Consider the following 8,470-nt stretch of genomic DNA (forward strand, 5'->3'; position numbering starts at 1 on the left):
GTACATGAAAAATATTTGAACTCTTCTTGCACAAAAGAAATGGCACCTTCAATTCCTACTACTAACAACTCAAATAAGAACTTCCAATATTTTGTTTACCCAAATGTATGTTAATTTTTGGACATTAACACATTTGAACAAATTATGGTAACTGTGTGTCTAAACATGAATATTCAATTACAGTCCTTTTTTTAATCGCTTTGGTACTATTTTGACTAGTATGTGGTACACTTTCAATTTCATAACTCTTCAATTTGACAACGCTTCGTACAAAACTCAAAACAGATCATCAAAGAGAGCCTTTTTCAAAAGTTTAAGCACATTTTCAATTGACTTAAGTACACCACACAAAATCAAACAGATTTTTTTTTTCACCAACCTAATAAGTGTTTAATCTAGAAATACCTTTCATATAAAGAAATTGCCTTTCACAATGCAATGCTCACAATATTTTTCATGTAATTCTTTTCTCATTTGTTTAAATACATTTGACTATAATTTAATCCAACTGCAATTAGTTGTTAATCATTTATCCGTTTGGTAAACATATAGATTTTAAACTGTTTTGCCTACTATATATGGATTTTGAAAACTACAGAAATAAAATGTGTGTTTGTAAAGTATAAACATCTAAATGACATGTATGATACAAGATACCCATAAATAATGACTACTCGTTATTGCTATCTGATTTTACACAGTGGTAACCACAATTGGTCACCATAAAAGAGGGTGTGTGAACACCTGCAATTATGTTTAATGTGGAGCAGGGTAGACAGCAAGGGAGAGGAAGAAATCAAAGAGCTAGAGGACAAAGGGCACGTCAGAGATGTGGGCATGGGCCCCACCAAAGAGGTGGGTATGGGCCTCGTCAAAGAGGTGGACGTCAGAGTGAGGGAGGCAGGCGGCAGGGAACTGTTATGTCTAATGAAGTCAGGGCTATCGTTGTTGACCATGTGGTAAAAAGAGGTCTTACCGTGGCAGAGGCTGCCAGATTAGTTCACCCAAATCTGAAATGATCAACTGTAAATTCGACCATGAGAACATTTCACCAAGAATACCGGCAAGTCTGCAGGATTTGCACTATGCTTTACCTTTACATTAACAGTAAATTACATATCCTAATGCAATGTAAATTCACAAAGCATGTTACAGTAGTCTTACAGTATGATCTATTGACAGCATGCTCTGTTCTACCATCAGAATTCATGGTGGTGGCCGAGCCGTGTGCTGACCGACCAGCAGGAATGGGCAGTGTTGGAAATGGTGAGGACCAGGAATGACATACAGCTGTACGGCTGTCCGAAATAAAGCAGGCCATTTAGGAGAACGATGACTGCTTTACCAATGTGGCGTCCATCAGCCTACCAACAATCACTCGCCTTTTGAAGAGGCTCCAGGTATCTTAGAAACACATTTACCTGGTGCCTTTTGAGAGAAACAACGACCGGGTGAAACAACTTCAGGCCGAGTATGTTCAGGTACAGCACTATATACTGTATTACTGTTAGTATTTGATGCACACTTCACAATATCATATTGGAACTACACTGTAAAAATAACTAACCAAAATATATTTTTAGAGGGTGGTTGTGCTTGATGCTGCTGTGAACCATCACAATAATATCTTTGTTGATGAAGCGGGCTTCCAAAACTGGCCAAACCTCGGCGCCGTGGGCGGAACCTCATCGGGCCAACAGGTGACCTGGACAACGTGGAGGAAACATCTCCAGCTATCTCTGAAGATGGTGTGGTAGGACGTAGGCCATTACTTGGGTCCTAAAATGCTGCACACCTAATTGTGTTTATTAATGAAATTGAGCAGGCCTGTCAAGGTGAAGGGGTCATGTTATTGTGTGGGACAATGTCAGGTTCAACCATGCAGAGGTGGTTCAGGCATGGTTTCGGGCCCATCCCCGATTCGTGACCCTATACCTGCCCCCATGCTCTCCTTCCCTCAAATCCTATTGAGGATTTTTTTTTATCAGCATGGGGGTGGAAGGTGTATGATCGCCATCCCCATGAGCATGCCACCCTCCTTCTGGCCATGGATGAGGCATGCGATGACGTCAATGCAGACCAATGTCAAGCTTGGATTCGCTATGCCTAAAGGTTTCCCCATGGTGCATGAACAATGAAGACATTCACTGTGATGTGGATTAGAATGTATGACCAAATGCTCAAGAAAGGCTTGGTGCAATGCTAAACGTTATGTTTTATTTTCATTCATTTCATTTGTTACATTTGATTACAGACAGTACACCTATGTTACAAATGTTTTTTGTTTGTTGCATGAATGATTGTAGAATATGTCTTCATTGATCACACCTTTGATTACACATTGGATAGATTTTATGGAAGTTATAGATTTTCTGTCAATTTTGGTGGGGGTACTGTACGTTTATTGCCTAATGTGAAAACGGTATAATTTACAATATTTGCATATTACATTTCTAAGGGCGATTTGAAACACCCATCTTGCATCGTTTGCTATTGGATTAACTGGTAGATATAAAACGACTAAATTGAAAAGATATCATCATCATTATGTTGTGTTTTGGTGGTTACACCAATGTTATCATGACATTTCACAATACACTTGTATTTTGAATCCATGGTTGTGCGGTGAGAGATGTTAACAATGCAAATGAATGCACAATGACAGGTTTTGAATGAAAGACTGGCGGCGTTACAAGTGTGACCAGTTTGGAGTTTTTTTTACTGAGAGTTGTGAAAATGTACCACATACTTGTGAAAATAGTACCAAAACGATAGAAAAAATGAACTTGAATGTGTTGCTGGTTGAGCACATTTTTTTACAAAGTTAGAGTGCCCCAAGTTTGAACTGTGTGTGTGCATGTGTCTGTGGGTGTGTGCTTAGGTGTGTGTGGATGTTTGTCTATCTGCTGTGCTTGTGTTTGTGTTTGTGTCTGTGGTTGAGGAGTGACAGAATCATTTCCTCATTGGCTTTCCCAACTGTCTGTTATATTGGTCAATTTTCTCAGTGGATAGATGCATGAGCACCACAGCACACAAGCAGTTAATTAACAAGCCAAACACCATAAACCTAGCCAGAGCAACCAATTTGAACAAAATTCTTGCTTTTAGCTTTTTTACATTGTAACTATTTATTTACATATTCCTACTCTTCAAGGTCTCTATTAACAGGATTGGTGCAATATTCATCCCCCAAAAGTTAGGCTGAAAATGCAGGATATGGCTCTGGATATGGTAAGATCACTAAAATAATATCATGCGTTACTATGCCCCTTTTGAAATCCAGATAACGCACGCATATTGCTCTAATTTGGTTAGAAACTCAATGGCATCATTTGTATCATTTGGAGCAAATTTACAGCAATGTCTTTCATCACCAACAGTTGTTTAACAATGTAACCCTATCAATTCATTTCAGATGAAAAACCTCAACTTTGTACTTTTTTTGCAGTGGATGTTATTGTAAATTAGCTGAGACATATGATCTGTAGATGGATAAGAGGCTAAAGAAAATTAGACCAAGTGTAGTAAGCTGAACTAGTCGGTTAGGTTGAAAATGTGCAGGCAGAGAACATGAAGATCAGCAGTTGTAACAGTTGTAATACAGGCTCTGAGAGTACCTATCAGAATCGCATTTCTCAGAGATCCAGATTCATGTAACAGAACATGATTTCACATTCCACTTCCCTGGGTCTGAGTGTGTCTGAGTTCCACACAGTCACTATGGTCTCTTCCAGTGCTGTCAGGCTGTCCACTCCACCAATAACTGCAGCATAAACAACACAGAGAATCAGCCTGGCCACTCTCTAAGATATACATACCAAAGACATCAAAAATGGTACCCGATGCCTCTCCGCTTACCACTCGGCGTTTGGTGGTAAGGTATTTGGTAGAGTCCTGTCCAGGGGGTGTACTTGTACTGTACATCCGCTGTCTCACTCTACAGAAACAGGAGATAGGCTCATGCCCTTTGTGCCATTTCAGCTCTGACAAGGCTTACTTTACTCTCTAAGAACTTATGAACAACACAGAGAATCGGACCCAGAAAAGATCAGCCCCAATCCTTACGCTGTGGTCAATGGTGTGACATCCAACCATTTCTAGGTCCCTTCAGACACTGAATAAGTCAAACCAATCCAGGATAATGTCCCTGATCCCCATACACCATTGATAAACATCTGTTATTGTATATGAGAGTATATTTTGTTCCTCCACCTCTCACTCTCTGTCTCTCACCTGTTCCTCTCGGTTGTTTATGATAACCAGTTCTGCTCCTCTTGTAAGACGGTCATTCCAGGTTTCGTCTGCTGTCATTCCTTAAAACCGTTGGCGAGAAAACTGTCAAACTTCATCCATCCCTGGAGGTTTTAAATTGCTTTGTTTGATTCACAAACCTTGATGTCACTCATAGCAATACACATTATACGTTTTTAGACAGCCACTACAAACCTTAGCTAACTTTAGCTGCATCTAGCTCAAATCAATGGAAGCAATAGAAGCAACTACGGTCGTAAAAAGCCAAACCAAAGAATTCAGTTTATTGAGTTGATTTGGCCTTAATTACTTAGAAAATTGTGCGGCTGCCTCTTTCTCTTCCAATGATTTCTAATTAGCGAAGGCTGAAGTTAGCTGAAGTTTGTAGGGGCTGTTTAATGAAAACCAAACAATGGATTAATATTAAGTTGCAAAATACTGGACATGTTTTTTGACTGAAAATGAATTTCCTTATGTTGACTTGCCATCTTATGTCACTGGCGTGATATGGACTTTGGCCACCCACAATGCCACTTTATATAATGTTCTCATACCCTACATTACTCATCTCATATGTATATACTGTATGCTATACCATCTACTGCATCTTGCCTCTTGATGTAATGTATCACTAGCCACTTTTAAACAATGCCACTTCATATGTTTTCATACCCTATATTACTCATCTCATATGTATATACTGTATGCTATACCATCTACTGCATCTTGACATCTTGATGTAATGTATCACTAGCCACTTTAAACAATGCCGCTTTATATGTTTTCATACCCTACATTACTCATCTCATATGTACAGTATGTACTGTACTCTATTCTGTACTCTATTGCATCTTGCCTATGCCGTTCAGCCATCACTCATTTATATATTTTTATGTACATATTCCTATTCATTACTTTACACTTGTGTGTATAAGGTAGTTGTTGTGGAATTGTTGTTTTAATTCCCTCTTTGGCAGAAGGTGACACTGATTTTGAAGTTACAGGCAGGGCTACCTCATCACAAGACCATGAACCCGACTCATGTCCGCTACATTCATCTCCCATGAGTGACAGTCCCCCAGTTGGGCTTCACTCTCACTGCGAGTTCTGAACCCTGGTCATCAAAGGGAAAAACCAATGTCTTGACCAATAGACCAAGAGGATATTCCATTTTGAAGACGCAGACAGGTATATCTCATCATCATGCCATAAGCCTGACTCATGTCTGCTACATATATGTACATGAAAATTACAACTGAGAATCCTGTAAAACAGTAGTGTTTTACCCATTTTACTTACCTTTGGTCTTAATGATTTGATGGCGCCTGAACGGAGATGGCAGCATCGCGACAAGCTCTTAAGTAACTCTGCAGTGTATTGTTTGTTATTAGCTCAGGAATTGTTTTGTGTTATTACATACAGCCAGGAAGAACTATTGGACATTAGAGCGGCGGTAACTCACCAGAACTTCCAGCATTACGACTTCCCTGGAGCGGATCCTTGGTTTGCTCTCTCCAGAGCAATTGAACTTATTCCAGAGGCTGACCCAAAACAACGCCGGCGGAGGAGAGGTACCCAAGGCAGTCTTTTGGTCCGACTTAGGATACCGCTCCCGAGTATTTTACTCGCTAATTGTCCAATCTCTGGATAATAAAATTGATTAGCTCAAGGTGAGAGTTGCTTTTCAGAGAGAAACCAGGGATTGTAACATACTATGCTTCACGGAACATGGCTCTCTCGAGATATACTGTCTGAATCTGTAAAGCCAGTTGGGTTTTCAGTACATCGCGCCGACAGGAACAAACATCTCTCCGGGAAGCAGAAGGGTGGAGGTATATGTTTTATGATGAATGACTTATGGTGTAACTGTGATAACATACAGGAACTCAAATCCTTCTGTTCACCCGACCTAGAATGTCTCACAATCAAATGCCGAACGTACTATCTCCCAAGACAATTTTAGTCAATAATAGTCACCGCATTCTATCTCCCCCCAAGCGGATACCACGATGGCCCTCAAAGAACTTCACTAGCCTTTATGCAAACTGGAAACTACATATGCTGAGGCTGCATTTATTGTAGCTGGGGATTTTAACATAGCAAATTTGAGGAAAAGGCTCCCGAAATTCTATCGACATATTGATTGTTGTACTCGTGCTGCTAAAGGTCTTGACCATTGTTATACTACCTTCCAGAATGCATATAAGGCCCTCCACCGCCCTCCATTTGGCAAATCGGACCACGATTCCATCTTGCTCCTCCCCTCCTATAGGCAGAAACTCCAACACGAAGCACCCGTGGTGAGGACTATTCAACGCTGGTCTGGTCAATCGGAATCCAAGCTTCAAGATTGTTTTGATCACGTGGACTGGGATATGCTCAGAGTAGCTTCAGAAAAAATATAGACACATATATCGATACGGTGAATGAGTTTATCAGGAAGTGCATAGGAGATGTTGTACCACTGTGACTATTAAAACCTACCCCAACCAGAAACCGTGGATAGATGGGAGCATTCGTGCAAAACTGAAAGCTCAAACCACCACATTTAACCAGGGCAAGAAGACTGGGAATAAATACAAGCAGTATAGTTATTCCTTCCGCAAATCAATCAACCAGGCTAGGGACAAAGTTTAGTCCCAGTTCAACGGCTCAGACACGAGACGTATATGGCAGGGTCTACAGACAATCACGGTTTATAAAAGGAAAACCAGCTACGTTGTGGACACCTTCTTCGCTCGCTTTGAGGATAATACAGTGCCACCGACGCGGCCCACTAACTAAGACTGGGGGCTCTCCTTCTCCGTGGCCGACGTGAGTAAGACATTTAAGCGTATTAACCTTCGCAAGGCTGCCGGCACAGATGGTATCCCTAGCCGCGTCCTCAGAGGATGCGCAAACCCGCTGGCTGGTGTGTTTACAGAAATATTCAATTTCTCCCTATCCCAGTCTGTTGTCCTCACATGCTTCAAAATGTCCCTGTACCTAAGAAAGCAAATGTAATTGAACTAAATTACTATTGCCCCGTAACACTCACCTCTGTCCTCATTAAGTACTTTGAGAGACTATTCAAGGATCATATCACCTCCACTTTACCTGTCACCCTAGACCCACTTCAATTTGCTTACCGCCCCAAAAGATCCACAAGACGATACAATCGCCACCACACTGCACATTGTCCTGTCCCATCTGGACAAGAGGCATACCCTTGTAATAATTCTGTTCATTGGCTATAGCTCAGCATTCAACACAATAGTACCCTCCAAGATTATCCTCCAACTCAATCATCAAGTTTGCAGATGACACAACAGTAGTAGGCTTGATTACCAACAATGATGAGACAGCCTACAGGGAGGTGAAGGCTCTAGGAGTGTCGTGCCAGGTAAATAACCTCTCACTCAACACCAACAAAACTAAGGAGATGATCGTGGACTTCATGAAACAGCAGAGAGAGCACCCCCTATCCACAGCAATGGGACCGCAGTGGAGAAGGTGGAAAGCTTCAAGTTCCTTGGCGTACACATCACTGACAAACTGAAATGGTCCACACACACAGACAGTGTGGTGAAGAAGGCACAACAGCTAATACCCTCACAAACTTTTACAGATGCACAATTGAGAGCATCCTGTCGGGCTGTATCACCGCCCGCCCACAACCGCAAAGCTCTCCAGAGGGTGGTGCGGTCTGCCCAATGCATCACCGGGGGCAAACTTCCCACCCTCCTAGACACCTACAGCACCCGATGCCATAGGAAGGCCAAAAATATCATCAAGGAAATCAACCACCTGAGCCACTGCCTCTTCACCCTGCTATCATCCAGAAGGTGAGGTCAGTATAGTGTAAACTGTACACTATACTATTCTACGTTATCTTGATCACTTTAATTGTGTGTAAATATTGCATCACACATCTCATATGTATATACTGTACTCTATACTATAACACTTTTCCCTATACCCATCATGAGGTTGCTACAACCTAGCATATGAATGAAAGTTTACAACATAGCAGTAGTGGTGCGTGTGTAGCCGATGTGAAATGGCTAGCTAGTTAACGGTGGTGCGCGCTAGTGGTGTTTCAATTGGTGACGTCACTTGCTCTGAGACTTTGAAGTAGTGATTCCCCTTGCTCTGCAAGGGCCACGGCTTTTGTGGAGCGACGTGTAACGATGCTTTGAGGGTGACTGTTGATGTGTGCAGAGGGTCCCTGGTTCGCGCC

The 8,470-nt window shown here is 41.7% G+C and overlaps 1 long non-coding RNA gene across 1 annotated transcript; it reads left to right on the forward strand.

The window, feature by feature from the left end:
• The first annotated feature begins 1,208 nt into the window (after positions 1–1,208).
• On the forward strand, positions 1,209–2,532 carry LOC116374169 (uncharacterized). Its single transcript, XR_004209954.1, has 2 exons — positions 1,209–1,481; positions 1,584–2,532. It is a non-coding gene; the product is annotated as an uncharacterized LOC116374169 (long non-coding RNA).
• Positions 2,533–8,470: the final 5,938 nt, after the last annotated feature.

This window comes from Oncorhynchus kisutch, linkage group LG5, assembly GCF_002021735.2.
Source record: "Oncorhynchus kisutch isolate 150728-3 linkage group LG5, Okis_V2, whole genome shotgun sequence".
Classification (NCBI taxonomy): domain Eukaryota; kingdom Metazoa; phylum Chordata; class Actinopteri; order Salmoniformes; family Salmonidae; genus Oncorhynchus; species Oncorhynchus kisutch.